The 27920-nt window shown below is 48.3% G+C and overlaps 1 long non-coding RNA gene across 6 annotated transcripts; it reads right to left on the reverse strand.

The window, feature by feature from the left end:
* Nucleotides 1-1292: 1292 nt before the first annotated feature.
* Nucleotides 1293-27920, reverse strand: LOC132429434 (uncharacterized). Of its 6 annotated transcripts, none has more exons than XR_009520343.1 (7): nt 27830-27920; nt 25499-25592; nt 24608-24720; nt 22102-22644; nt 11001-11152; nt 10468-10741; nt 1293-1805 (listed from the first exon to the last, which is right to left on the reverse strand). It is a non-coding gene; the product is annotated as an uncharacterized lncRNA (long non-coding RNA). The 6 variants fall into 6 exon arrangements; XR_009520344.1 differs by adding an exon at nt 5991-6094 and having other exon boundaries at nt 10468-11152; XR_009520346.1 differs by having other exon boundaries at nt 10468-11152; nt 24608-24679.

A 27920-nucleotide genomic window follows, 5' to 3' on the forward strand; every position in this document is an offset into this window, starting at 1 on the left:
GGTCAGGCAGGTGGTCGACTCTCCATAAGTGCTCCTTCCTGCCTTCCCTGGCCCAGACTCCACCATATAGGCAGCCCTTTCCCCAGATGGCAGTGGTACGGTCCCCAGGGTGGATAAGGCAGGGCGTCTCTGGGTTCTTTTAATGAGGCTGATGAGTTCAGAGAGAACGCATGAGAGACGTTAAGGAGCGATTCAAATTCACCAGCTTATCTGAGCACAAATTTGTGTCGGGATGGTGACAAGCACTTCACATGGAGTATCTCATCCAATCTTCACAACAGTCCAACAGGCAGGTTCTATTATTGTGATTTTCCATAAGGTGGGACCGGAACTAACAGACACAAAGTGACCTCCCTGACGTCACCTCCTGGTACTTAGTGGAGCCAGAATTTGAACCCAGGTCTATGTAGTAGTTAAGCCTATGGTCTTAACTACTCCTCTGGACCATCTCCATCAGCCTGAGCCTAGTGGCTGAAATTCCGCCATTCATTCCTTAGAGAAGAAATTAGATAAGAAGTGGTAAAATGCTACCAAATGCCTGGGACTTAGCAAACCCCCCACCAAAGGTTTGTCAAGAGACTAGTAGACCTGATGATGTGGACACAGAAGGCTTGTGAGCAGCCATTGAGGTTACACCGTCATGAACTGGGGGAAAACCCCACAATTTTGGTGTTTCAAGGAACTCTGGGCTGCTTGGCTGCCCCTGCAGCTGAGACCTGGGCAGCCCACCTGGCCAAAGTAATTACTGCCCAGTGCCTGTTTCGTGCCCCCCTAGACTCCCACCCAGGCCTTTGCTCGGCAGAATAAATGCTGCAGGTCAAACCGTGTGACTGAAGACGGTGTTTGGAATAAGTCTCATTTCTGATGAGGAATGAAAGTAAACCAGCACCTACCTCCATGGAGAACAAGTCTCATTGGCATGGCTCAGAGGAAGCAGGATCCCATCTATCTGTCCATAAAAAGCAGCATTTTAAGGTTAGTTGGAGTCAATGCACTTCTATTCTTTGGAATCAGGTTAAGTATGGTAGCTAAATGAATCCGGCACTCTCGTTGGATGGGAAGGTGTGATGGGAAAGTGCCTACCATCAGCCTTTATAAGGGCATAAGCAAGATGTACTCATTATTCTTGGATTCAGAGCTGATTCCAACGCATCATTGCTCTGACATGTGTCAATTTCTACACACAAATTCAAATGCAATGTAAAATCCAGAACCACAGAGGAAAGCGTTGAGTTCCCAGGAAAACAGCGAAAGCTTAACAATTTAAGACTTTAGAGTATATTGGCATTAAATTGGCACCGCTCTACAGTAACAATAGAGGCCCCTTCCCATGTACATAAAGAGAATCACAGAAGCTTTTGATGTTACCCAATATTTTAATGGCGCTCAAGATTTGCTGAATCAAAATGAAACCTCTCCATTCCCCACCCCATCATTTTTCTCTAGATCAAGTTTAAATCGATTCTTATTTTCAAGGTAGAGATTTAAGAGTCCATATTCCTTAAGACCCAATTAATGACATCAGATCATTTACTAACTTTGGCTACTGGCTTTGCTTTCAGTCTTGTACACAAAATTCTGCAGATTTCATATCGAGTCACATTCTTCAGATGATCTTCAAACCAGTCAAATTTGATGTTCTCAACATTATCTGTCAGTAAAATATGGAGTGGAATCAATAGACTCGATGAGGAACTGTTGTCTTCCTTCCCACACTGGACATCCAGAAGCCGTTTGATTTGGGTTTGAAAAGATGAATTGGAAAAATAAAGCTATGTCTCAGCCTGAGATTCTCAACAGTAGAGCTGAAAAAGGAGGGCAAGTGAAAGCAAGAGGACATTGACTGTAGACTGCAAGGCGCTGACGCCTCCCTTGGTGGTGTTTGCACTGACAGCGGCTGCAGGGCCGGGTGCGCCTGGGGTGGAATCCTGTGAATAAACCTGCTGGAGCAGGTGCAGTGCCAGAAGCAGCAGCCCCAACTGGAGCGTGCTCAACATCCCTCTTCCCATGTCTGCTCTGTGCTCAGCGCTCCGCAGGCTGAAGGACTCTGAGCTCCAGGCGAAGCAGGTGAAGCAGCAAAGGCGATCTCCAATCTCAGAGCTCCCCAAGGGCTTTTATACCAGAGAGCCGTGGCGCTGCCTCTGCTCTCCCACCCACTGTCCGAACGCGCATGCTACCCCGTCTGCCCGCCCTCCCGCCCGCCTGCACCTGCACCCTCATCCTCCAGCCTAATACTTTGCTTTTGAAACAAAACATTTATAAGCTGTTTAGAGCGCCATTGGTTAGAAATATAAGGTTCCTATTGCCTTTCCTCCAAGTGGCATTAATTTTTTCCTGATCCTTAAAAGTGATACATGTTTGCTGTTCCAAGTTGGTAGTGCAAGATATAACAAGAGGTTTATACCCGGAGATAATCACGATTGATGTTTGGTATGTTTTTATATAGTACATATACATGTCTTGCACTCAATAGACGTTTTTGGACCCAGAACTTTTGCTTAACATTTATCATGAGCATTCTCCTGCCATTAAAATCTTTTTTTGGAAATGTAATTTGTTTCTTTAAAATATCGCACAGCGAACTGTGTGTGTAGAGTTTTATCCTCATCTTGTTTTGTTTTTATTTTTCTGCATTTATAGAGAAAAAAGAAAATATGCCATAGCCTTGGTTTTTCTAGGTGATAAGATTTTTGTATTTTCCAACTTTCCTACACTGGTTAGATCTTTGGAAGTTGAACTAGCTGTTTTTGTTTTTGATGAGTGGGGTTGGTAGAATTCAAGCTGGAATAAACCAAAGTGGAAATTGTTTCTTAAAAAATTAAAGATAGAAAGTTGACAGTGAAAATGAAAGAATAATAATAGGAAGTTCATGGTTAATCACGGAGCACTTATAGTCTAAATGGGAACTGATCCTCCTTGAAGGACTGGAATGGGGTTAAAATAATACATTCACAGATGTTTGAAATTGGGGGTATAACCTATAACATGACATTTGTTAGAAGTTTTTAAAACCTTTGGCTTGGATTCTCTTTTCAGAGAAAACTTAAGGTTACTCAGTATCCTTTGTCCTGTGTTTCCAAGAATGAAAATATTTTCTTTACATACCAGAAAATTAAAACCCACTTTTTTGTTGTTTCTCCTAAGCCGCTGCTTCCTGCCTCTTCAGGAATCCACTTCCTTTTTCTGAATCTTTAGTGCAAAGAATTCCCATTGTTTTTGCCATTTGAGAGTTGAGCCGCACAAAGTGGATTCCCACTTGCTTACTTATTTTGCAGAAAGCAATATAGAGGTAGTGGCAGACGTGCAGAAGCCTGGAGAGACCACTGCATTTCCACAGGTGCCTCTGTGCACTTTAGTCCATGGTCAAACAAGAGCTGAGCGCAGTGAAGTGACTTAGGGCATTTCAAGACCAAGGACCCTCACAGATCTTTTCTCAGAACTTCTTTTGACTATTTTTTAGCAAATACATGAAATCCACCTGCTCAGGCTTTTCTAACAACACAACATTGAGCCGTGATGCATGTTTTGGTTAAGACAGAACCTTGTGTTTTTGTTTTTCTGCTCTAGCCGAACAGTCTCCTCCAATGCATCTAGAGCTTCCCCTCACCCCCTCCCCCATGCACCCTTGCATCTGTGATTTCTCCGCTCAAATTCCTCCATTACAACGTGGAGTGAGTGAGCGTCTACCATTGTTCTTTGTCAGCCAGTAACAGAAACCTCTTACTCTGCTTATGGAATTCCTGTTTTAAGAGACAGAACCTAAACATGCCAGAGGCTTTCCTTCCTAATCTTCCCAGCTTCGATGCCATCCCGTGATGAGTGTCCTGCGATCAGATGCGCTCCAGCCCACCCCTTGGAAACAAAGTTTCCCTGAAATTGACCAGAGTGAGTCTGTGCTGTGTGAAATAACCGTCCTGATGGTAGGTTACAGTTTTGCCTATTCAAAAATTCCCCACCTTTTAAGACTGGGTTAAAATCCTGCCTCCCCAGGGAAGCCTTCTCTGGTCCCTACAGCCAGAAATTCTCTCCCTTCATCCAGTTTGCCCATGGATTTTATTTTATGGCTTTGCAACTCCCTCAGAGCAGTAACTGCATAGTTATCTCCTAGAATAATAGTTAAGAGTATGGACTTAGGAACTATTGCCTGAGTGCAAGTCCCAGTTTTGCCACTAACTTGCTGTGTGACCTTGGGCAAGTTACTAAACTTCTCTGGGTCTCATCTGTAAAATAGGATGATAACAGCACATACCTCACAGCACTGTTGTGAGAATTATCTCACGTGTCCATGAAAAACACCGAGGACAAAGCCCGACCTGTCATACACCATGCAGGTGTTTCTATCACCTCTGCTCACATCCCCACCACTGTCACCTGCGGTCCCCAGACCTGTGAAGAGCTCCCCACATCGTTGTGAGTGCAGAGTGGTCCTTCAGGGACATGTCTGTCTTTCCTGCTGGTGGCCCATGGAGCAATTCACCAGCGTTTTTATCAGCTTTTCTACAGCTCCCGTGCCCCCTGACCAGCGTCGGTGCTGTGCACTTCACTGGCACCAAGTCCTCTCAGTCTCCCTGAAGCCATTCCTGTCCACCCATTCCTGCTGTCTCCACCGCAGCTGCTCTGCTCTCATCTGAACCACAACAGTTGCCTCTTAACTGATCCCTGTGTGATTGTGTCTAGACACTTCTAAAGACCCTACTAAGGGCAGAGGAGACACACCAGCTGCGTCGTCCTCAGCTCCTTTAAAACCAACCCTTTTAGCTCTTTAATGAGGAGCCTGAGGAGTGTCCACACAGGCCTCGGGCTAGACCCAAACCACATGGTTAAGAATCAGTCATCCCCTTCAAAGGCTCCCGTGTCCTTGGCAAATGAGGCGGACACAGATCAGAGCCTCCGGTGCCTCCCAAGGGCTTCTGTCTATGCGGATGGATGTGGGGAATTTGAGGGAAGCAAATCAGCTTCTGAGCCTGTGGGGAGGGCCAGGGCAGGAGGCAAGCGGAGCACGGGTCACTGAGTGCCCTGAGCTGGACAGCCTGTGACTATGAAACAGACTTGAGGAAGAAGCATCTCTTCCACCTGTGACAAGGCCCAGGTGGTGGTGGGGTGGGCGGGGCACGAACTCCCTGGAGGCGGCATTTCTGGGTGGCCTATGGGGCCGGTGGAGCCCAGGGACTGACCCTGATGGGCTTGGGTTTGAATCCGGCTCTGCCGTCTCCAGGCGGACGGCCCTGGGGAGTCTTGCCATCTCTCTGAGCCTCAGTTTCCACACTTGGATCGTTGTGGGTGGGGCTGGAGGGCCCGGGGCAGGAGTTGGCCTCACGGGGCCTTGAAAGTCAAACTCAATGTTGGGGTCTTTGCTTTGGGAGCAGGGGGCCCTCTGTGGTGCTTTAAGCAACTGTGGGACAGGGGGGTTTGCATTTCAAATGGATCACCCAGGACCTTTATCTCAGCCCCTCTGTGGGTTGTGAGGACAAAGTGGTAAAATGCTGATGAAAAGCTTAGACCAGTGACGTCTCAGCAGAGTCTCAGGAAATGGCAGCAGATGTCCTGGGGTGGAGGTGGGTGGACAGACACCCTGCCTGCCCCACCTGTCAGGGTGCCGGCGCTGCACCCGGCATCTCATGCACATCTCAATGCGTCTTCACAGCCAGCCCTGGCAAGGTGGGGGGTGTTACCACCCCAGTTCAAAGAAGGAGAAATTGAGGCTCAGGGGAATCCCAGGATGGGAAGGACCTTAGAGAAGTGCCCTCCAGGCCCACACCCATTTCACAGAGGGGGAAACTGAGGTTCAGGTAGGTTATTGACCTACCTGTTGTACTTCAGAATCCTAGAGTGGGAGGGCCCAAAGAGACCTGGCTCTGGCCAAAACCCATTTCACAGAGGGAGAAACTGAGGCCCAGAGAAGGGCAATGGCTTGCTGGGAGAGAGCTGTCCTAATGAAACAATTAAATGTATTATCTCAGGCAAAGCCCTGATGTGGTGCCGGCACATACCTGAGGGCCCATAAACGGGTTTTCCCTCTGCTTCCCTGGCCCCTCCAAGGTCACTGTCACTGGTTCCAGCTGGTGAGCATCCTGTGGGCGCCATCAGGACGTCACTGAAATGTGGATGGATGATGTGGGCAGTCAGTGACCCCATCCCTCTGAGCCCCCTGTCCACCCAGGCTGTGATCCGAGCCTCTGGCTGAAGTACACCTGGGTGATCCTCCACGGGCTCCCAATCGCCCAGGTGTCTCTCGAGGCCTCTGGGGGCAGAAGTTGGGGCTGGACCCCCTGTTGCACACGGAACCCAGATCCCAGGGAGGGGCAAGAGTAGGCCTCAGGGAGGGGTGCCGGGCCAGGAGCAAGGAGGGCTTCTGCTCCCAGGCTGCACAGGGAACTGGGATCCCACTGTCACTGGGAATCCTTAGAAGGGAACAGGGGGGCAAGGGGCCTGGGAGCCAGGTCACAAGGGCCAGGTTGGAGGAACGGTGGGAAGCAGGAGTGTTGAGGAAGGACTTCAAGGACCTGCCCCAGGTGGCCCCCTGGGACCGGCCGGGATGCAGGGAGGACTCAGAGAAGCTCACTGGCACCGAGATTCTTTGGAGTTTTGAAGGCATCTCCCTGTCCACGCTCTGCTCAGCAGGCCCTCTGCTCCCCGAGAATGCTCAGAGGACACCCATCTCCCTTATCCCTCAGTGCCTTGAGGAAGGAGCTTGTGGAAACGCTGCTGCTGCTGGAGATGGGCTGGGAGACAGATGACATCCTCTGGCCGGCCTCAGGGAGGGTGTGGCTTTCTGCGATTGGGGAGGCGTCTAGAGTGCACCACTTACGACCAGCCCTCCTCCCCGCATTTTTCAGAGGGGAAACTGAGGCCCAAAATGGAGAAGTGTTTTCTCAAGGTCCCACCGCAATTTGGAGACAAGATGTCTCTTCCTCTCACTTCCTCTCTACCCTTTTCCTTCTGCCCATGTCTTTTTTCTTGCTGTCTTAAATCTGTGTCTTGCCCCAAGTCACACAGGGGACTGTGTTGTGTGTGATCACAGGCCTTGAGGGTCGGCCCACCTGAGTTCAATTCCCAGCCCCCCACCTCCGGCCCTGTCATCTGACAGGGGTCTCCGAGTGTCTTGGAGGCTTATACCCTCTCTGGGAAACAGGGCTAATCCAAGAGGCTGCCTGATAAGATTCTGGGGAGAATCAAACGAGGTAACATGTAGAAAGGGCTTAGCCCTGTGGCTGCCCTACCTTGTGGAGAGAGATGGGGGAAGGGAAGAGACAGACAGATGAACCATCGGAACGGAGCCAGAACCGGGCCTCCTGAGCCCCCTTCCTCGGCTGCCATGATGATGGAGTGATGATAAGGGACCCACTGTGTGCTGGATCCTAGGTTGTGTTTAAAGGACAAGTGAAGGTGACTGGGGGGTCTTTTGGCCAAAAGAGAGCACAGGTTGCTCTAGTGATCGTATATCAGTGCCCGAGTTTTTGCAAGACCGCTGTGGAGAGGGGGAAGCAGCATTCTGCCTTCTGTGAAGCCTGACCTGCCTTTTGATTGGGAACAATTCCCTCTGTGACACGAGCGTGAGGACAGTCCTCCACCAGCCACTGTGAAGCCTGGCCCAGGGACAGCAGCCCATCCACTGTTGGCATTTCCTGATGGAGCAATGGGATGAAGAGTGAGGGGTGTGGGCGGGGACTGTTTTGTCTCAGGTGGTCAAGGAACTCCTCTCCAAGGAGGTGACATTGAGCTGAGATGGTCATAAAATCTCAGGGCTTTCTTGCACGTATTAACATGTCCATCCCTCGTCTGATACTATCCTGAATTCTTAGAGACCGAGCACAGGATTTACCCCAGGACTCCCTCACTCTGTACCTTACTTAATCGAAAAATGTATTAAAGAGAAAAAATGTGAGTAAACTATGCCAGCAACTCCCTTATATCGAACGTCATATACTTAGTTTACTACTGTGTGACAAAATTTCCAATTAGTGGGGCTGTCAGTGAGGGCACTCTGGGAGGGATCACCTTTGGTCCCTAGGTTTTGTCTTCATAGGTGGTACTGGAATTGAGTCACCTTCCCAAGGATGGGCTCATAAATGTCTTAATAGCTGACAAATAGAAGGTTTATTTTATTAGAACATTCTGTTACCCCATTGTCTATACAACAGGAAGGAGAGGAACCTCCTTTCTCTCTTCATGACAGAGTCAAGAGAGTCATGTTAGCAAGATACCAAGATACCTCGTGGGAAAATCTTTTGAGAATCTTGGTTCCTAATGTGAGAGTGTATGTAAATAAAGAGGTGTCAGAAATCTATCAGCCATCTTTGGTCAAATAGCTAAAAAGTTTGCAAAGAGCATTGCAGCTTAACAGACATCCCCAAGTTCCTTAGCCCAAGTAGTATTAGATGACAGGATTGCCTTAGATTTTCTCCTGGCCAGATAAGAAGGTATCTGTGCTATTGCTCATACTACTTGTTGCACTTATATCAATAACTCTGGAGATGTTGAGATACACCCAGAAAGCATTTCCCAAAAGTCAAGTTGGTTACAAGATGTAAGAAGGACTGACCCTTTAAATGACTGATTTAGTTGGCACCTTTCATGAGTAAGCACTGCTTTTGCTCTGTTTTACAGATGATTATTATTTTCATAATATGTCTTATCATTCTTTTCCTTACCATCAGGCTATTCATGACACGTGTCACAGCTTGCTTTCAGTCTACTGCTAAAAGCACGCATGCAATGTTTGTGTTAACTGGATATGATTGATAATGTGTATAGCCTATAGAATGCTTCCCTGACAATGTATATCACTGTGTTTGTCCACTACTTACAATTAATTACCCCTAAACAAGGATAACTAGGCAAATCTATTACTATTTAAAAAAAAAAAAAAGGAAGAAAGAAAGAGAGAGAGAGGAAGGAAGAAAGCTAGAAAGAAGTAGTCATAATACATAGCACCGAGGGACAGATGGAGCAGGGCAGCCACAACTATCCTAACATCAAGGGACAAATACTTTAATTATCAATGCTTTCTATCAAAAGATTTATGACCAAAGGGGGGAAATGATGAAAGAAATTTTCACGTATTGATGTATGGGGAATCATTCTGGCTTATACATGAGTTAACTTGAAGTTTATGCTAACTAGAATAGCCTATTTGTGGCCTAAAACATATATTGTATGTCTGCTTTAATTATTAAAGAAAAGGGCACACTGACCAGAAGTAAAGAATATCCATATTAAAACTAAAGATTCAATGCCTTCTTTCCTGGAAAACCAAAGCTGGTACTCCTTCCATGATAAGATTCCCTGCCCAGGTGCCAAGACCATACTGACTCGTTGTGTATGTGCTGACCTGCTTTTTTTTGAAACCTTCAAGGAATGTATCCCTGACTCGTTTGATGTTCTCTGTTCTGAGAGGAAACCATGCTTCCCCAGAGCAGTTCCTCAGCATTATCTGAGAGACTGTCTTCTGGTCTAGAGTCCTCACGTTGGCTCAAATAAAACTCTTTTCTATTCCTATTAAAAAAAAAAAAAAGAATCTCAGGGCTGACCCTCCAGCTCAGGGTCACCCGCTGGCATCCTCCCAAAGTCGGGGGCGGGGGTAACATGTTCAGGTGACAGGAACACAGCAGGGGGAACACGATGCTGGTCCTCAGGCCCAGAGCTGAGGAATCGTCAGGAGTGGTGAGGATGGAGTCCTGGCAGAGAGACTAAGTGAGGCCCGTCGTGGGGGCAGAAGCCACCCAGCTCCAGCGACTGTCCAGGCCATACCCGGGGTGGTCAGACCTCCTGATTTTTCAGGAGAAAAGGAAATCAGATTTTTATGTGTGCTACCCCGATTCTTAAACATTGGGCCTCCACCTCCACCCCCTCCCGTCTCTCCCACCTTCCTTTCTTCCCTTCCACGCAAAATGTTTATTTTCAGAAATCTTACCAAGCCTCTGATATTTACACTTTGGAATGAGAATATTTTCTATTTCTCTTATTCAGAGTGAGGCTGCTGAGTGAGATTTTTCTGGAGGTCATGCCTGCCCTTCTGGAAGTGAAGTGCTTTTCTGAGCCACTTACAACCACTAACATTTATTGAGCACCTACTGTGTACCAGGGCTTTTCTCATGAGAATCAATTTAATCCATTAAAGAGTTCTGTTAGGTTGGTTCATCTGTGCGTTCCTGATGAAAATCAGAGGCTTGGAGCAGTTCAGAAACAAGTTTGTGGTCACACAGCAAGTAAAGGGTGCAGCAGGGACAAAAACTCACATCTCTGATCCAAAGTCTGTTTTTGCCCATGTACCTGTGGTTATCCACTGGGGGATACTTTGACCCTCAGGGAACATTTAGCAATTTATGGAGATATTTTCAATTGTCGTGACTCAAGGGGTACTACTTGCATCTAGGGGACAGAGGCCAGGGATGCTACAAAACAGCCTATAATACATAGGGCACCGCCCCGCCCCCCAAGAAAGAATTATCTAGAAAAGCAACCTACCAAACGGGAGCTGCAGCTGCTTGGCCACGCCTCCGCCACTGTGGATACAGAGGATGGGCTGTGTGGACCAGTGCTCAGGAAGTTCCTTTCACACATTTGTTCTCCACTCTCCAGCAAAGGTGTGTGGAGCCCCCTGCCTGAGCTGGAACTCCAGGGAGGCCACTTCCCATCTCTGTGCCTTTGGGCAAAGTGCCCCACCTCTTCGTGCCTCAGTCCCTCATTTGCAAAATGAGACCTGAGGGAGGTAACTTGCTTGAAGCTCGAGGCACCAGGCCTGGGAGGAGGGAGCACATCCAGGTTAGTTATCATCGGCCTTAAGAAGGGCTCTGAGCCCCAGCACGTCCTCCTCCAGTCAGGAGTCTCACTGAGCAGATGTGAAATACTCACCCCTCTGGGAACTGGGGGTCTCCTTTGGAAACGCCTCCTCCCAGACAACACTCCAGAGAATTCCCCACCTCGACCCATTCACAGCTGCCTCAGGTTGGGGCACAGCCATCCACAGAGCAGGGGAAAGGGAAGGAAGGGCAACTCACGGTCCCACTGTACTGATGGAGATGACAGTTCTGAATGGGCGGATGTCCAGCCACACACCCATCGCACCCGCCGATGGAAGCCTCGGGCAGGCGGGCTCAGGGGCCGAGTGTCCTCCTCACTGCGGGGCTCGCTCTGGCCCCCACCACCAGGCCTAGTGTAGTCATCAAATAAATCCAACATTAAGAAAAGGGGGGCAGGGGTGGGGGACTCAGCAGACACTTTCCTGAAACTCAGTGACAATAAAGGAGAAAAATGGACTGGCTTGCTCCAGATAACCACCGCAAGAGAAGTCATTTCTCTGTCCTGAGCGAGGATGCCAGTAGCAGAGGCAGCTGCTCAGGTAATTCAACAGCCTCAGATTAACAGACTCCTTGGGAGCCATCTGCACACGTCTCTATTGGGTTTCTCAGGACACCTCTATTTAGATTTCATCAGGTCTGTTTTTCTCTGTCATCCCTGAGCAGGGAGGCAGGTACTACACTGGGTGGCACAATTCAATATTGATTTGCCAACAGTGACCCAGAGGAAAACATTGCATTCAAGTGAACCAATTGTTTACAACTGCCTGAGCTCCCCCACCAGGACCTTGGTTTCCCCCATGAGTCGCTGAGCTGTTAGTGTCACATCAGGCAAATGAGAGCCCAGTTTTGTGCTCATAGGGAATAAATGCCTCAGTTTCCTCATCTGTAAAATGGAAATAAAGACATGAGCTGAAGGACTCTCTCACTTTATCCCTCGGAATCTTTTAAAATGAACGTATGTTGGTGTACTTGTTTTTGTACTAAGAAAAGAAAATAAAGGACCATTGCCCAGAGCTGCCTGTGCCTCAGCAGCTGCCCTGCTCTATGGCCAGTCCCTCCGTGCCCAGCCTGTGGCTCTGCTTGTGATTCCATCCCTAAACCTGGACCCTGCATCCTGAACCCACTGTGATGCAGACTGTCCGTGGACCCCACTTTCCTGTGCTCAGTCTGATGAGACAACCCTGCTGTTTTGTCTGGAGCCTCCAGAGCTGACTACACTCTGAGCTGCAAATGGCTGGTGTCTGGGCCTTTCCCTGGGACAGGGCATCTCCTGCCTCAGTGTCCTTGATGGCCAGAGTTCAGGCCTGTCCTATTCTGCTGGAAAAAAAAAAAAAAAAAAAAAAGATGGATGATGTACGGAAGAGGCAAGTATAAGGGACAAAGTGTGTCAACATGAAGGCCCTTCTGCCTTAGAACAAAGCTGTTTCCAGGAGAAAAAAAGAAACAGAGCAAAGGAGGTAACAGCCATGAGTGAAGGACCAAACTTTGAAAATATTGAATACAGTAGTCCCCCCTTAACCACAGGGGATACATTCCAAGACCCCCAGTGGATACCTAAAACTGTGGATAAAACCAAACCCTATATATACTATGCTTTTCCTAGACACACATACCTATGATAAAGTTTAATTTATAAATTAGGCACAGTAAGAGATTAACAACAATAACTAACATTAAAGTAGAACAATTATAACAATATACTGTAATAAAAGTTATGTGAATGTGGTGTCTCTTTTTCTCTCAAAATATCTTATTGTACAAGTTTAATGCCTTTTCCATCTTAACTAAGCAGTTATCATGCACTGTGGCCATAATTTTTGCAGTTTGAGGTGCAATAGCAAAACCAGCAAGCATTTCTTTTTTCTTCTTCACAATTTCATGGATAGAAAATTCATTCTTGCCATGGATTTAGCAACCTCAGCATACAATTTTTTTTTTTATTAAGTCAAGAACTTTTACCTTTTCGCTCAAAGAAGGCAATTTATGGCTTCTCTTTGGCACATCCAAATTGTCAGCCTCACTACTCTTGAGCTTTGGGGCCATTATTAAGTAAAACAGGGGCTACTTGAACACCAGCACTGAAATATTGCCACAGCTTATCTGGTAACTGAGATGACTGCTAATTGACGAACCCACAGGATATGCTGGACAAAGGGACGATTCACATCCTGGGTGGACCAGAGCAGGGTGGCTCAAGATTTCATCATGCTACTCAGAGCAGCATACAATTTAAAACTTATGAATTGTTTACTTCTAAAATTTTCCATTTAATATTTCTGGACTGCAGTTGTCCTCGGGTAACTAAAATTATGAAAAGCGAAACCACAGATAAAGGGTGACTCTTATAAAACTGACCATATCAGTGTGCCCTGCCACGGTTGGCTAAGTAGAGAAGAGGGCAATAACTCATGAGCAGCATCCCTTGCCTCCTTCTTATCAGCTCCAGCAGCTTTTGTTTCATTCTAAGAAAAAGAACAGGAGGCAGGGAGCTTCGGAATCTTCTCCCCCTTCACTGGACGGAGCGTAACTTCCAGCTCAGCCTGGGCTTCACTCCCATCACTGAGACTCTTTTCCACCGCAGGCACACTGACCTTCTTTTGGCATCTCTTACGGGCCAGGCTCCTTCCTACCTCAGGGCCTTCACATGTGCTGCTCCCTCTGCCATAAACATCTCCTGAGGGGAGGGGTAGGAATACAAGCTACAGATAGGGAAGGAGCAGAAGAAATGAGACCACATCCCAAGACCAGGGACATGGCATGTGCCTAAGACTGAGGCAAATTTCCCCCTGCCTCTGCCCCCCACCACCAAGCTAATAAGCTTTCAGTAACAGATAATGGCATAGTACTATTGAGAGAGGGACAGCAGGGGAACAAAAGCAGGCAAAAAGACCAACTCTGAATCACAGGGCAAAGGAAAAACCTGAAGCTGAGGGTTGAACAGACTTTGTAGTGGCAAAACAACCCCACACAAGGTATTGCTACAAGATTTTAAAGTTACGCACTGAGGGTAAACATAGCAAAAATTTGGCCTTGCTCTTAGCTAGATTAACTCAAGTCTTCTCACCAAAGGCCTAACAGAGGTAAGATGTGCCCATTTCCAGGCATTAAGGATATTTACCTCAGACTCTAATGCCTTACCAAGATGTCTGGCTTTCAACCAAAAATTATGAAGCATACAAAAATCAAGAAAAAAAAAACACAGTTTGAAGAAACAAAGTAATAAGATACGGATGTTGGAAGTTTACAGCATGAAATTCAAAATAACTACTATTTATTAATTATTTTTTAATATATTAAAGGCTCTAGTAGAAAAAGTTGACAATATGTAAGATCAGATGCATAATTTCAGCAGAGATATAGAAACTATAGGAAAAAGAATGGAAATGCTAGAAATAAAAAACACAAGAACAGAGATAAAGAATGACTTTAAAGGAATCATTAGTAGACTCAATACGGCCAAAGAAAGAATCAGTAAATTTAAAGGTAAGTCAGTAGAAATTGCCCAATAGAAACTCAAAAAGGAAAAATAGTGAGGAAAAAAAAAGTAGAACAGAACAACCAAGATCTGTAAGACAATATCAAACAATCTGGCATATGCATAATTGGAATTCCAGAGCTAATAAAAGCTTCATCAAAGCGGGTAGGAAAGTTTGTTGCATCTGCCTGCCCTAGGCCCTTCCCATGCTCAGTGCAGTACAGTACAATCAGGATAAAAAGTCTCAACTCCCATCTGCTCCCTCAAGAAGGAAAAAAAAGAATGGAACATGCATCCAACATTCTGGCTTTTCAGGGCGCTGCACAGGGGACTGGTTTATGTCTTCCCTGACTTGGAGCACTGACAGGAATAGTGGCATAGCTTAGATGTCAGGATGGGGGTCACTGAGAACAAAGGTGAGTGCCACTGCACATACAGCACCAAGGAGACTGCAGTACCATATATAGACACCAGAGGGGAGCAAGATGTTATGAGCTCCTAATAAGAAAAAGGGGCAAGCCTATTTAACTAGAATATTACAGACACAAGCCCGAAAATACATCTCCAGAAAAAGTTTGAGAAGTATTCACAATCCCTAGTCAAGTTGATGGGTGAAAGTCTTCCTCTGTGTGAAGCCAGTCCATAAAGACTTAAGAGGTAGCTGTTTATTCAAATGTCCAAATCCCAGAAAAGATCACAAAGTATACAAAGAAACAGAGAAATATGACCCATTCAAGGGAACAAAATAAATCTCCTGAGACTGGCTCTGAAGAAATGGAGATCTATGAATTACGGGAAAAGAAGTAACCATTTTAGGGATGTTCAGTGAGCTAAAAGAGAACAAAAATAGACAACTAAGCAAAATCAGAAAAATAATGCATGAACAAAACGAGACTAGCAACAAAGAGAGAGATTCTGGAGCTGAAGAATACCATAACTGAACTGAAAATTTCACTAAAGGGGTACAGCAGCAAACTTGATGAAGCAGAATAAAGAATCAGCAAACTTAAGGACGGATCATTTTCAGACATTTTCAGGTCAAAGGATCAAAAAGAAAAAAGAATGAAGAAAAGTGAAGAGAGCCTAAGGGATTTATGGAACATTGTTGGGAGTCCCAAAAGAAGACAGAGAGAGAGGGCAGAGAGTTTATTTGAAGAAATAATGGTCAAAAACATTTCAAACTTGAGAAAGAAATGCAAGAATCTCAACAAACTCCAATTAGGATAAACCCAAAGGAACACAAACAGAGACACATAATAATTAAACTGTTAAACTTCATAATGAGAAAATATTGAAAGCAGAAAGAGAAAAATGAATTGTCACGTACATGGAAGATTTTATAAGATTATCATCAGATTTCTTTGCAGAAACCTGGCAGGCCAGAGGGACTGAGATGATATATTCAAAGAATTGAATAAAAAACTACCAAACAAGAATACTATATTTGGCAAAAAATAAAGGTGAAATTAAGACTTTCCCAGATAAACAAAAGTTAAGGGAGTGCATCAGCACTAGAAATTCCCTATAGGAAATGCTAAAGGGAGTCCTTCAAGTTGAACAATTATACACCAACAAATTTGATAATCCAAAATAAATAGATAAATTTCTAGAAACATACAACCTATCAAGACTGAATTATGAATAGATGTTTTTCCAAAGAGGAAATGCAGATGGCCAATAGGCACATGAAAAGATGTTATAAGCAAAAGCTTATAAGCTTTTGCACAACAAAGGAAACCATAAATAAAACGAAAAGAGAACTTACAGATTGGGAGAAAATATTTGCAAATAATGTGACCGACAAGGGCTTAATTTCCAAAATATACAAACAGCTCACACAACTCACTAACAAAAAAACAAACAAAAAAAACTATCAAAAAATGGGCAGAAGATAGACATCTCTCCAAAGAAGACATACAGATGGCCAACAGGCACATGAAAAGATGCTCCATATTGCTAATTATTAGAGAAATGCAAATCAAAACAACAATGAGGTATCACCTCACACTGGTCAGAAAGGCCATCATTAAAAAATCTACAAATAATAAATGCCGGAGAGGGTGTGGAAGAAAGGGAGCCCTTCTGCACTGTTGGTGGGAATGTAAATTGGTGCAACCACTATGGAAAACAGTATGGAAGTTTCTCAAAAAATTAAAATTGGGTTACCATACGATCCAGCAATCCCACTACTGAGCATATATCTGGAAAAGACAAGAGCTCTAATTTGAAAAGACACATGCATCCCAATGTTCGTAGTGGCACTATTTACAATAGCCAAGACATGGAAGCAACTTAAGTGTCCAACAACAGATGAATGGATACAGAAGACCTGGTACCTATATACAATGGAATACTACTGAACCATAAAAAAGAATGCAATTTTGCCATTTACAACAACATGGATGGGCCTAGAGATTATCATACTAAGCAAAGTAAGTCCAAGAAAGACAAATAGCATATGATATCAGTTACATGTGGAATCTAAAATAGTTTGGAGGAGGTAGGAATGGGGTTTAATGTATAGAGTTTCAGTTTTGAAACTGAAACTGAATTTTGAAAAGTCAGTAAATTTTATGTTACATTTTTGACCATAATTTTAAAATTAAGTAAATAAGATGAAGGAGAAATAAAGACTCTCTCAGACAAACAAAAACTGAGACAATGCCACTGGCATTTTATGTTCTGTATATTTTACCAAAATGCTTTTAAAATTTTTAAAAAGCCTACCCTCAATCAGTGTACTACACTGTATTGATAAATTAGAAAAAATATCATATGATCGTCTCAATAGATGCAGGGGGGAAAAAAAGATTTGACAAATTCTATGCAAACTAGAGAATAGAAGGGAACTTCCTGAAACATAAATGGCATCTACAAAAAACTTACAATTAACATTATACTCAAGGACAAAGGACTGTTTCCCCTAAGATCAGGAAAAAGGTACGTCCCACTCCATTTCAGGCTGTTCCCAACATCCTCACCTCCACCTGTCTCAGCTGCACTCAAGGCTCATTGACCCAAACCCACTCTCCAAAAGGAAAAAAGAGTAGATAAAAGGAAAGAAATAACTGCAACCTGCCCTAGGGATTCACGAGCCCCCAGCATCAGAGGTGTAAGGTTCGCAAATCTGGTGGATGACCCTGGACTTGCTATCACAGGCTCTCTCTTTTATGGTAGCTTCAAAAGCCATCATGTTCACATAATTGTCCTGTTTTATTAAAAATTGGCACTTTTGTGGAACAAGCCCAGTGATGGAGGAAGAGAACAGAGGAGGTATTGTTTCTCCCCTCACCCAATCACAGACCTTCCTAGCCTCGCCACCAGCCTGGAACACCAGAGGCACCTCTCCAGGCTCAGCTGCTGGTGGGATATTCAGACGATGCTGACGAATTTGCAGAGCTGTCCCTGATGACAGCTGGCCAGGCACATTCTGGAAGAGCTGCCTCTGTGAGCGGGTTTACAGAGTCTGTCTCCCTTTGAACACGGATCTTATTCATCTTTGCTCCTCCACAGTGCCAAGCACAGTGCCCAGGACTTAATCAGAGCTTGAGAAAATGCTGGTTGAATCAAACGGAACTTGAGACAGAAATCGAACACACTTTTAAGGTTGCATCGGAGCACGACAAGAAAATGTTTGAAAATCAAAATCCTTCTCTGTTCCTCCCTGGAGAGCACAACACTTCAAGGAAGCCTTTGGCAAATCCTTTTGTAAAGTGCAAAGTGTAGAATTCCTTTGTATGGTAAATATCCCTCACTTGTGACACTGTGAATTTATATATGTATGCATATGTATATATGTGTGTGATATTAATTTTAATGTTAAATATAGAATAACGATGGATAGATATTAATATTAAATAGTTAAATATTAAAGTCTACAGAGACAAATGAAGCTTCTCTCTGATCATTTCTCCAGCCCCACTCCTCCAGGGATTTTATTTAGGAATTGCTCAGATTAGAAATAATTCCTCCTCTCAGGATCAGATTAAATTTGTTAATTTGTTAATTTGTTAATCATGAGACAGAAAATTCAGGAAATCTGGCCCAAAGAGCTTTTCTGTCCCTCTATTCCATAGGAAAAACAGTGTCCAGAAAATGTGGCTATGCTCCACTGTCCCCACCCTCAGTCTGCAGTGGGGAGTTACCATCTATCTGATTGGTCTGAAGCCCAGAATTGCTCACATTACTAGATTTTGGGGTGGGGGGAATGGGTAACTGGATGGGTGGGTGGGCAGTGAACTTCAACTGAGTCTCTACCAGCAAGTTAGGACCACTCCCCAAAGTGGGGTTCTAGCCTCAGTGTAGCTCAGATCCCTCATCTCATTCAGGACACTGAATTTTTCTATCCTTGATAGAAATGTTAAGAAGCAGGAAGACTCTCAGAACTCTACAGAACTTGGCATGAGAATGATCTATATGGTCTCTGGCAGTTTTAAAACATGTCTGCGGCCTTCCCTGGTGGCGCAGTGGTTGAGAGTCCGCCAGCCGATGCAGGGGACGCGGGTTCGTGCCCCGGTCCGGGAAGATCCCACATGCCGCGGAGCGGCTGGGCCCGTGAGCCATGGCCGCTGAGCCTGCGCGTCCGGAGCCTGTGCTCCGCAACAGGAGAGGCCACAACAGTGAGAGGCCGGCGCAAACAAACAAAAAAAACATGTCTGCAAATTCTCTGACACTCCTTCCATTAAGAGGTGAGTCCTATGTCCCTCCCCCTGGATCTAGGCTGAGCTTTGGTGACTGTTCAACCAGTAGACACAGGCTAACCATCCTCATTGCCTCTCTAGACCCCTGAAAAGGCTCATCAGGGATGTCGTCGGGCTCAAGGCCCAGGATCGTCGAAACCTGGTCCAGGTGCAGAAAAGGCCCTGGGTGCAGCCACTTGGGTACCACCCAGGAAGTACAGGTTCCCTTGGGGAGGACGAGTGGAAGAGAACAAGTGTAAAACCTCTTTTGAGGAATGTTACAGTAACATGAAGGTTGGCATGGGGTTTTGACGGAGAGATAATGACATGCCTACAAATTGATGGGAATGACCCCAGGCAGAAAGGAACTTTGATGACCCAGGAAGGGAGGTGTTGCTGGACTGATGTCCTTGAGCAGGTGAAAGGAGTGGACCCTTGTGCACAAGTGACCTTGAAGGAGCACAGAGAGCTCCTTTCAGAGTGCCAGACTTATGATGGATTTCCCCCAGGGTCTCCCAACATAGGAGCACATCTTTCCTTTGCCAAGATGCTGATTTTAACTGGAAAACCCAGGGGAACATCAATAATGCAGAGCCATGTGGAGCTGAGATCTGAGCTGAGAGGGGATTTGAAGAGCATCTAGTTAGAGCCCCTTGGATGTGAAGGCCAAGGCCACCCAGTGACTTAGAGGCAGAGTCTGGCCCAGAACCCAATCTGCCAACTCTGAATCCAGTTCTTCTTCCTCAAAGATTGGATCTGCTTCCTGCCCAGCTCCCCCAGCCTTTCTCCTTCCCCTTAGATTCTTTGATTGTCTCTAGAGTAGGTCCTAAGCAGCAACCCCACCCCAGGAAGCCTTGAAAACTCTGCATCCACACCACACGGACTGCCTCCCGGGATCCGTCACACCCTCCCATTCTTTCTCCAGTGCGTCTCTTATCGCCCACTCCCTCACCCCAGCCCTGTGTCCCTGTCCCAGTGACAGCCCTCGCGGGACCATCACCTTGCATCATTCTGGCCTCCTAGCCTCACCGCCACCTCCCCAGCCTTGGGAATGTGGCTTATCTCTGCATCCGCAGGGAGAGCCTGGGGCAAACGGGAAATTCCCGTACAAGTTGGGGCTTTGCGGCTCTATACAGGCTCTATATGTCCTGAAGCTGGTTCCAGAGTCCGGGCAGAGGGTTCCTTGTCATACATGTTTGGGGAGAGCTGAAAACTACCTGGTTCTCTGCCACAGGGCCTCTCAGAGTTTTTAATGCAGCTGATAACCAAGGAGGTGAAGCCCTGAGTCTGCCTGGTTGCCGCCCCTCCACCACTCCGCAGGCTACTCAACCTCCAGGTGCCTCAGCTTCCTCCTCTGTAAAGTGGGGCAATCACAGAATCCACAGCACAGGGTTGTTGTGAGGATGGTATGAGTTCATCTACGTGTGAGCCGTGCGTGATGAAGAAGGTGCCTATGACACCTCCCACTGTTCCCACCTTTATCTCCATCCTCAGCACCACCCTTGGGGAAGGGTGATGGGCCCCTGCCTTGCTCCAGAAACCAGATCCCCACCTCGGACCCTTGCCTGGTACCAGGATCCCCACAACTTGTGTCACAGCCTTGCTCCTCTGGGGCCCACTCTTCCCCTCTCACCCCCTTTCTCAGCTTCCCCAGAAGAAGATCTTGCTACAAGGATTTGAGGGTGAGTAGTTTACTGGGGCGGTGGTCCAGGTAAGCATCAGGGCAACTGGGGAAGTGAGACAGGGAAGGGAAGGAAGCTGATAACAGGTGCGTATGTAGCAGGTGACTGCTGCAGGTGGCAGGGCCTCAGTCCCGGGGGCAGGGCAATCTGGGAGGTGATGCAGAACATACCTCAGAGCTGCCCCACCAGAGGGGAGGGGCGAGGAAACAGTAGGGTTTACCTCCAGCTCCAGCCTTCACTGGCTGAGGGCTGGTCCTGGACATCAACTCCTCGATGTTCCCAGGCCCATACAATGGATGGAGCAGCTCCTGTCTGCAAGGCGCACCTGCATACTACCCACCGATGGGACACCTGGCCTAGCCAATCCAATGATCTCTTACTTGTCACCAGATTCTGCAAATGTCAAGTTCAGCTTCTCACTCCCTATGCCTGGGGCTTCCCCCCAAACCCTTTCCTGCCTAACTTGTGAGAAAGTGTGTCATCCAGACCCTTGTTCTTCCACATCCAGTTCACCTCATGGTCCATCCACCTTCCTGCCCAGAGCATGCTCAGATGATCGACGATGGGACGGACAGGGCTGGAAGCCAGGGCTCCCCATCACCAGCCCCACCTGACTCAGCAAGTCATCTGGGCACCCAACCCAAGTATCTGAGCTCGTACTGTGTACCAGGAGTCATGCTGAGAGCCTCCTGCAGCCCCTTCTCTGTGACCCTCACAACCTCCTGTGAAGGAGGGTTCATCAGCTCTACCTTCTGACTGGGGAAACTGAGGACCTGAGAGGTTGTGTCACCGCTCCAAGGTCACCTTGTCCTTAAGACACCCTGAAAAGACTCCTGCGGGAGTAGCAAGGGGACCTCCACACATCCCCACCCTCCCACTGTCCCTGTCTGCGGGGATGTGGTTTTCAGTAACCCCCAGGTACAACCCGCACTGCAGTCCCTCTTCCTAAATCCTTCCTGGCTGTTGTTTGCCTGGAATCATCCTGTTGGTTCCCACCGAGTAAATGCCAGAAATCATCCCCAGGAACCAGAGGCTGGGACCCACGTGGCCGGCAGAAGCTGTGGGAAAGCCCAGCCTCGCTCCCAAGAGGGCCTTGTTTAACCACAGTCACCAGGGTGCTGCGTCTGCAGAAAGCCGACCTCACTTTGGACTTCGCCACGATCACAAGAGACCTGGTTATCCAAACTGATCTGTGGGGGTCAAAAGGCTTTGGGTGAAGATCTCCGAGGTGGGACCGCTGGACTCAGGTGAAAATGCAAGGCCATCAGCTGTTTGGGTGAAACACAACCGTCATGAAATTTTAATTAAATTCTTATTTGTGTTTAATAACTGAGCGCTGACTGCCCAGGCCTGACTCTGGAAGCGAAGGCAGGGCCCGCTTGCTCTGGTGGAACCCTGCAAACTTCACAGGTGCACGACGGGTAAATACGAGCCTGCCCCCTCACCCATGGCCCCTGAGTTACCTCTCTTCTTGGGGAAGTCGGCTTTCCTGTCTTCTGCTCTGGTCGTCCTGGCAGAAGTGAGCAGGCTGAAGGAGGAGATGGGGGCAAGTAGCCACAGAAGAGCGCTTGGGGGAGGCGGGGAGAGTTGGGGGAACTGGGGAAAGACCATGGAGGTCAGGGCTCAGCAGAACAAGGTATGAATCCTGAGTCTACAACTCACAAGCCAGGAGATCTTAGCAGGTGACTTTGCCTCTTAGAGTCTCAGTTTCCCCAACTGTAAAACAGCCAATGTTAACTCCCATCTGGGTAGAAAGGCCAATTATTTTTTCCTTGCACGTCTCTCCTTGTCAGCCCACAAGTCCGGTAAGGTTCTTCTCCAACCCCTACTGTTGAACAGGCCTGGAGGCTACACTCGTCCAGGTTGGAAAAATCAGATCCCTTCTCCCCTGTTTGCAACGTGGGGATCAAGTCAAACAGCTTTGGAGAACCAATCACATCAGCCCGAGGGTCTGCTCATTATTTAGGTGTGGTCATCCTTGGTCATGAGAGAGCAGAGACGCCGGTCTGCAAAGGAGATGAAGAAGATGGGCAAAGGGAAATACAGATGAGTCATTCTGCAGACCCAGTCAGGGAGAAAGGCAGAGAGAGGCATGGAGAGTCAGAGAGGGTCTCTGCCATGTGACTTTCAGCTCCCAGGTGCCCGGTGGGTTTCTACAGTGGAGATCTGAGGCATCCTTCATAGTCTCACCCTAAACCCCATTTCTACTTGCACTTTTTTGCGTGGGTTTGTGAACCAGCTAGGACTCATTTATGGCTCATGCAAAAAGAGAATTAACTTAATGTCTGGTGTAATGTAAAGCTTGCGGGGTTAGAGTCGAGTCGGGAATAACTCGATGGGGCCTCCAATGACGTCATAAGATCAGAATTCTTTCTATTTCTCCTCTACACGTTGTCTTCATTCTCAGGCTACACTCAAGGTGGGAATAATAGCTCTAGACTGTGGACTTCCAGGTTCAAGTTCAGTGGGAAGAATCTAGTTCAAGTTCAGTGGGAAGAGCAAGAGCAGCCTCAGTAAAAGTCTCCTTGTAAAACAATGGCTCTTGTTTGGTCACAGGCCCATCCCTGAGCCAATTACTGTAGCCAGAGGAATGGTCTGAATGGACTGGTTTAAACCTAGGTCATGTTAACTGCTACCAGGAGGTGGTACATGTCAGCAGTCTCAGTTACTGGTGAAACTAGTTCTTTCCTTTTCCTTTCTTTTCTTTTCAAGCTGTATTGTCAGTGGCACTATACCAGAAGGTAATGATAGTGCATGCAGGCACAGTGTATCAGAAACATCTGGGTTCTGATTCTGGCTCCAACATGTAATAGTCTGGAAATATTGGCAAATGGCTTAGCCTCTCTGAGCATGACTTCTCTACACCAGAGTTAACACCACCAGTATCATTGGGTTGCTGCAAAAATTAAGGGCATTAGCATATGCAATGTATTTAGCACAATGCCTAGCACACAACAGGTACCTGATGGATATTAGTTTTTTCTCCAACGATTTAGAAATGCTGTGTTCCAAAAGTTTTTCGGAACTCAGAACATACTGTTTCATTAAACTCTGCTATAGACTATGGTTAGTCAAAACAAAAGCGCTAATAGCTTCTACTACTTATAACTATGAATAACAATGTTTCTTTGGAAAAATGTAGTCCAGACGCCAGGCACGAGCAACACATCCTGCCTTCCCTAAGCCATTCCCAAGGAAGAAAATGTATTTGGGGCAGTACTCACAGCAGAGAGGGCAAAGCACAGTGGGACCAAGCTCCACAGACATAGGGAGTCAGGGCTGATGGAAAGCATGAATGCTTCAGATTCTTTTATTCATGGCCATTATAACAGTAATAATAATACCAATAATACCACTGGCTGGGGCTTACTGTGTACCAGGCTCTGTGTGCATCACCTCATTAATTCTCACAACCACCTTTTACGGTAAGGACTAATACTATCCCCATTTTACAGCTGAGGGAACTGAGACCCTGCGAAGGTAATAAATTTGCTCGATCTCACAGGTTTGAGTGACAGACTCCAGCCCCAGCCCCTGACCACTGCCCTCACTGCCCCTCCACTCCTGTGTGTCCATTTGTGCAGCTTTTAGGGCTCATTCTACAACCCCCCTGAGAGAGAAGGGCTGATCCCATCTACAGATGAGGAAACTGAGGCCCAGAGAGGGGAGAAAACTTGCCCAAAGCTGCACAGCAGGGAAGCGGGGACCTCTGTGTGCCTGACTCCTCCTCTAGGGCTCCCTCCCCGGCTCCCCTCACTCCCAGCCCTCACAGAGGAAAGTGCAGAGATGAGACGGGTGGGGTGGGGGACTTCTCCCTGCAAGCAGCAGCCTGGGCAACTGAGGAGCCTGTTCATTTATTCCTCAGTTCATCCTGCCCTGACCACCAAGCCCTTCCTGACATCACACCTCCCTTCTCTCCCCAAGAGCATGCAGCTGGTACTTCCTTAATGTGCCCGCCCTACTTATTACCTTCAAGAGGGGCTCAATCCAGGAGGTAGACACAACAGACTTGCTTCTGATCATTGATGATCTCATGTCTCCCTTGGATGTAAATGGACCCCATAATAGTATGTCATTATCCTCTATTGGGGACAAAAAAAACCCAAACATCACACCTACGCCTGGGTCACAGGTGCTGATACCCACACAGGGGTGTCGGCGTCACCCAGAGGAACAGGCTGAGGGTAAACAGCTAGAGCGTCCAGAGTCATCGGGGGGCTGACGGAAGCTCCTGGATGTAGGACATGTGTGGGGTAAGCAGGGTGGCCACCTGCTGAAGCCGGCCTCAGCTCTACCTGGCCCACAAGGTGAGCAGAAGGGGCCTGGCCAAGTGCTGGCCGTCTCTCCAGGCCTCTTCCCCTGACGCCGCCTGAGCTGCTGGCTCCTGACCTGCCTCTGTTCTCCACACGGTCCAGCTTTAGTCCCTCTGCCTTGGCCATGGGATGTGGTGTCCCAGGCCTGGGCCTCAGTGTCCCCCTGGTCTTGCCAGCCTCAGCCCCATGCCCTGCCCCAGTGGGAACTGTCCTCTGGCCATGGTCCTATGAGATCCACCTCTATGGCCGGCCGCAGAGCTGGGCCCACTGCGGACTCCGCACCCACCCCCTCCCCCCGTAAGAGCCCGACAGCAAGGACGGGAGAGCCTGGGCTCCCCTGCAGGCTCCCTCTAGGAGGTGCCCAGGGTGAACACTGGGGTTAACGCACGGACTTGGGGTGCTTCTAGGTTTGCACCTGCTCCACCACTTACTGTCTGTGCCATTCAGGCAAGTTACTAACCTCTCTGAATCCCAGCTCCCTCATCGTAAAATCCTTTTCCCTCTATAGACCTCAGTTTCCCCTCCATCAACTTCAAAAAAAGGGTACCTGTCACTGGCTCGTCCCCGTCTGTGTTCTCGGCAGCGGTGAGCTCCACAGCACAGGGTCGAGATTGTCTTGCGCACCACCGTGTCCTGGTGCCCTGCACACAGTAGGCCCTCAGTAAACACTTTTCACATCAATGCACGAGTGAGGAAGTATATAAGCAGCTCGAGCCCGACCACTGGCAGACTTTGGAATTCACCATGCAACCCAGGCCGGGACCGCACCCGTCAGAGGGAGCCCGGGTCCCGGCCACCAGCTGAGATGGTCTGCTCTCCTCCAGCAGTGTTGTGGGACCCAGCGCTCACCACACACCTGCTGCCCACCCGCCTTTCCTGCCCGCCACTGCGGCCCTTCCAGAGCCCCTACCTGCTGCTCTAGAGCCCCTTGTGTGCCTCCCTCTGGACAACCCCTTCCATGGGGAAGGTTTCCTCTCTCCTCACTGCCAGCCTGGCCCACCTGACTCTATGTCACCGTTGTCCCCTGCACTCTTGCTACCCAGCCCTCTCCTGCCTCCCAGCAACCCCTGGCTCACTGGGTGTCCAGCAGGGCTCAGGCCACTCCTCTGTGGGCCCTGCCTGTCCAGCTGCCCTCTGAGCTGTGTGACAAAGACCCATCTGTCTCTGAGCCCCAGGAGCAGGGATGTTGGGTTCAGCCAGAGCAGCCCAACAGGGCCCCTTCCACATCTGCACGGCCAGTGTGATCCTGGCAACCCCAAGAGGGGCCAGAGAAGCCAGGGAAATTCACCTAGTGGGGGTGGAGGCTGGTGAGAGCAGGGGTGGGCTCAGCAAACCTCCAAGTGGGCCAGTTCTTGTGCACTTGGACGTGGGGCACGTCTCTGGGAGACACTCCTCGTTCCTCAGTTTTCTGGAGCTTGAGAATGGTCTCCTCACCCAGCACCAGGTGCCTCCGCAGGCAAAGGGCTGAGACAGGGGCCATTACACGGAGGAGTTAAGGGTCTGAATGGCCAGTGGGAACCCAGCAGGACTCAGCCCCTCAGTCACCCCTGGGGCTGGGGACGACCCGAGGGTGAGGAGAACGTGTGTGTTTCCTCTCCTGTGAGATCGGGGGGGCCTGGACCACCTCCAGGTCTCCCCCTCCCCCAGGATGCCACGATTCTTCTCACTCCTCCGGGGGTTCCTTTCCCCTCACAGAGCCCTTGGGGCAGCAGGGGGAGGGGCACGGCCCCCGAGGCCCCAGGGCCACACGTGGAGGGGCCAACGCCTGAACCAAGGCCGCCTGAGTCCCCTCCACAGTGCTCCCTGCCCCGTCCTCCGGGTGATCTCAGCCCCCACGGGCCAGGTGTCATGAACACAGTGCGTCCAATCCCGCAGAAGCCGAGCCTCAGAGAGGTTTTCACAGAGCTGGGAACCGACCCTGCTCTGAAGCCCATGTCCTCACTCAGACACTCTGGAACTGCCCCCTCATTTCCTGATTCTTGATTTTTTTTTTTTGGGCGGGGGGGCCTCATCACCGTTGCGGCCTCTCCCGTTACGGAGCACAGGCTCCGGACGCGCAGGCTCAGTGGCCATGGCTCACGGGCCCAGCCGCTCCGCGGCATGTGGGGTCTTCCCGGACAGGGGCACGACCCCGTGTCCCCTGCATCGGCAGGCGGACTCTCAACCACTGCGCCACCAGGGAAGCCCCCTGATTCTTGAACTTGATCTCCTCTATAGTAGGCACCTGGGGTTTCCTCCCCATCCCTGCCCCCATCTCTCTCCTCCTGCCATTTATGGACTCCTGATTTGAGGGATTTTTCCATTTTTTTGGTGAGGGGGAAGATCTGCCCCTCTCCATTCTCCTTCCGTGGGGCTGAGGTGGCCTCCACCCTCGTTTCCAGGGCTGGACCGTGTGACCCTGTCCTGGCCAATCAAAATTCTGCATTCCCCTAGCCCTGTAGGGCACTTATTCTGGTGAGAATAAGCAATGAATAAACAAATGAATATGTAGCTTAGTGTCAGATTAATGCTCTGAAGAGAAACAAAGCAAGGTAGGGGTAGAGAGCAATGAGAAAGGGACCTGAGCCAGGGATGGGGATGAGAAAGCACTTGATAGGGACCAGAAGAAAGTAAGGGAATGAGCCATGGTGGGAGAGCATTCCAGGCAGGGAGAAGAGTGAGTGCAAAGGCCCTGAGGCAGAAATATACCATTGACTGTAGAGGAGGAGGGGAGTAGAAGGAGAGCTCGGAGCAGTGGGCGGCAGGAGGCCATCCAGGGCCACTTACAGACTGTGAGTTTTACACTAAGCAAGATGGGAACCCAGCGAGGACCCTGAGCAGAGGATGGACATAAACAGTTACGAATTATAATCACAGTAATAATGGTAACCACCCATACCTGGTTACTGTAGGCCAGGCCCCTCTTCCGAGCCGGTCAAATGTGCTTTCATGGAGTCCTCACAGCAGCCCAGTGGGCACGCACTACTATC

Source organism: Delphinus delphis, chromosome 1, assembly GCF_949987515.2.
Source record: "Delphinus delphis chromosome 1, mDelDel1.2, whole genome shotgun sequence".
NCBI lineage: Eukaryota > Metazoa > Chordata > Mammalia > Artiodactyla > Delphinidae > Delphinus > Delphinus delphis.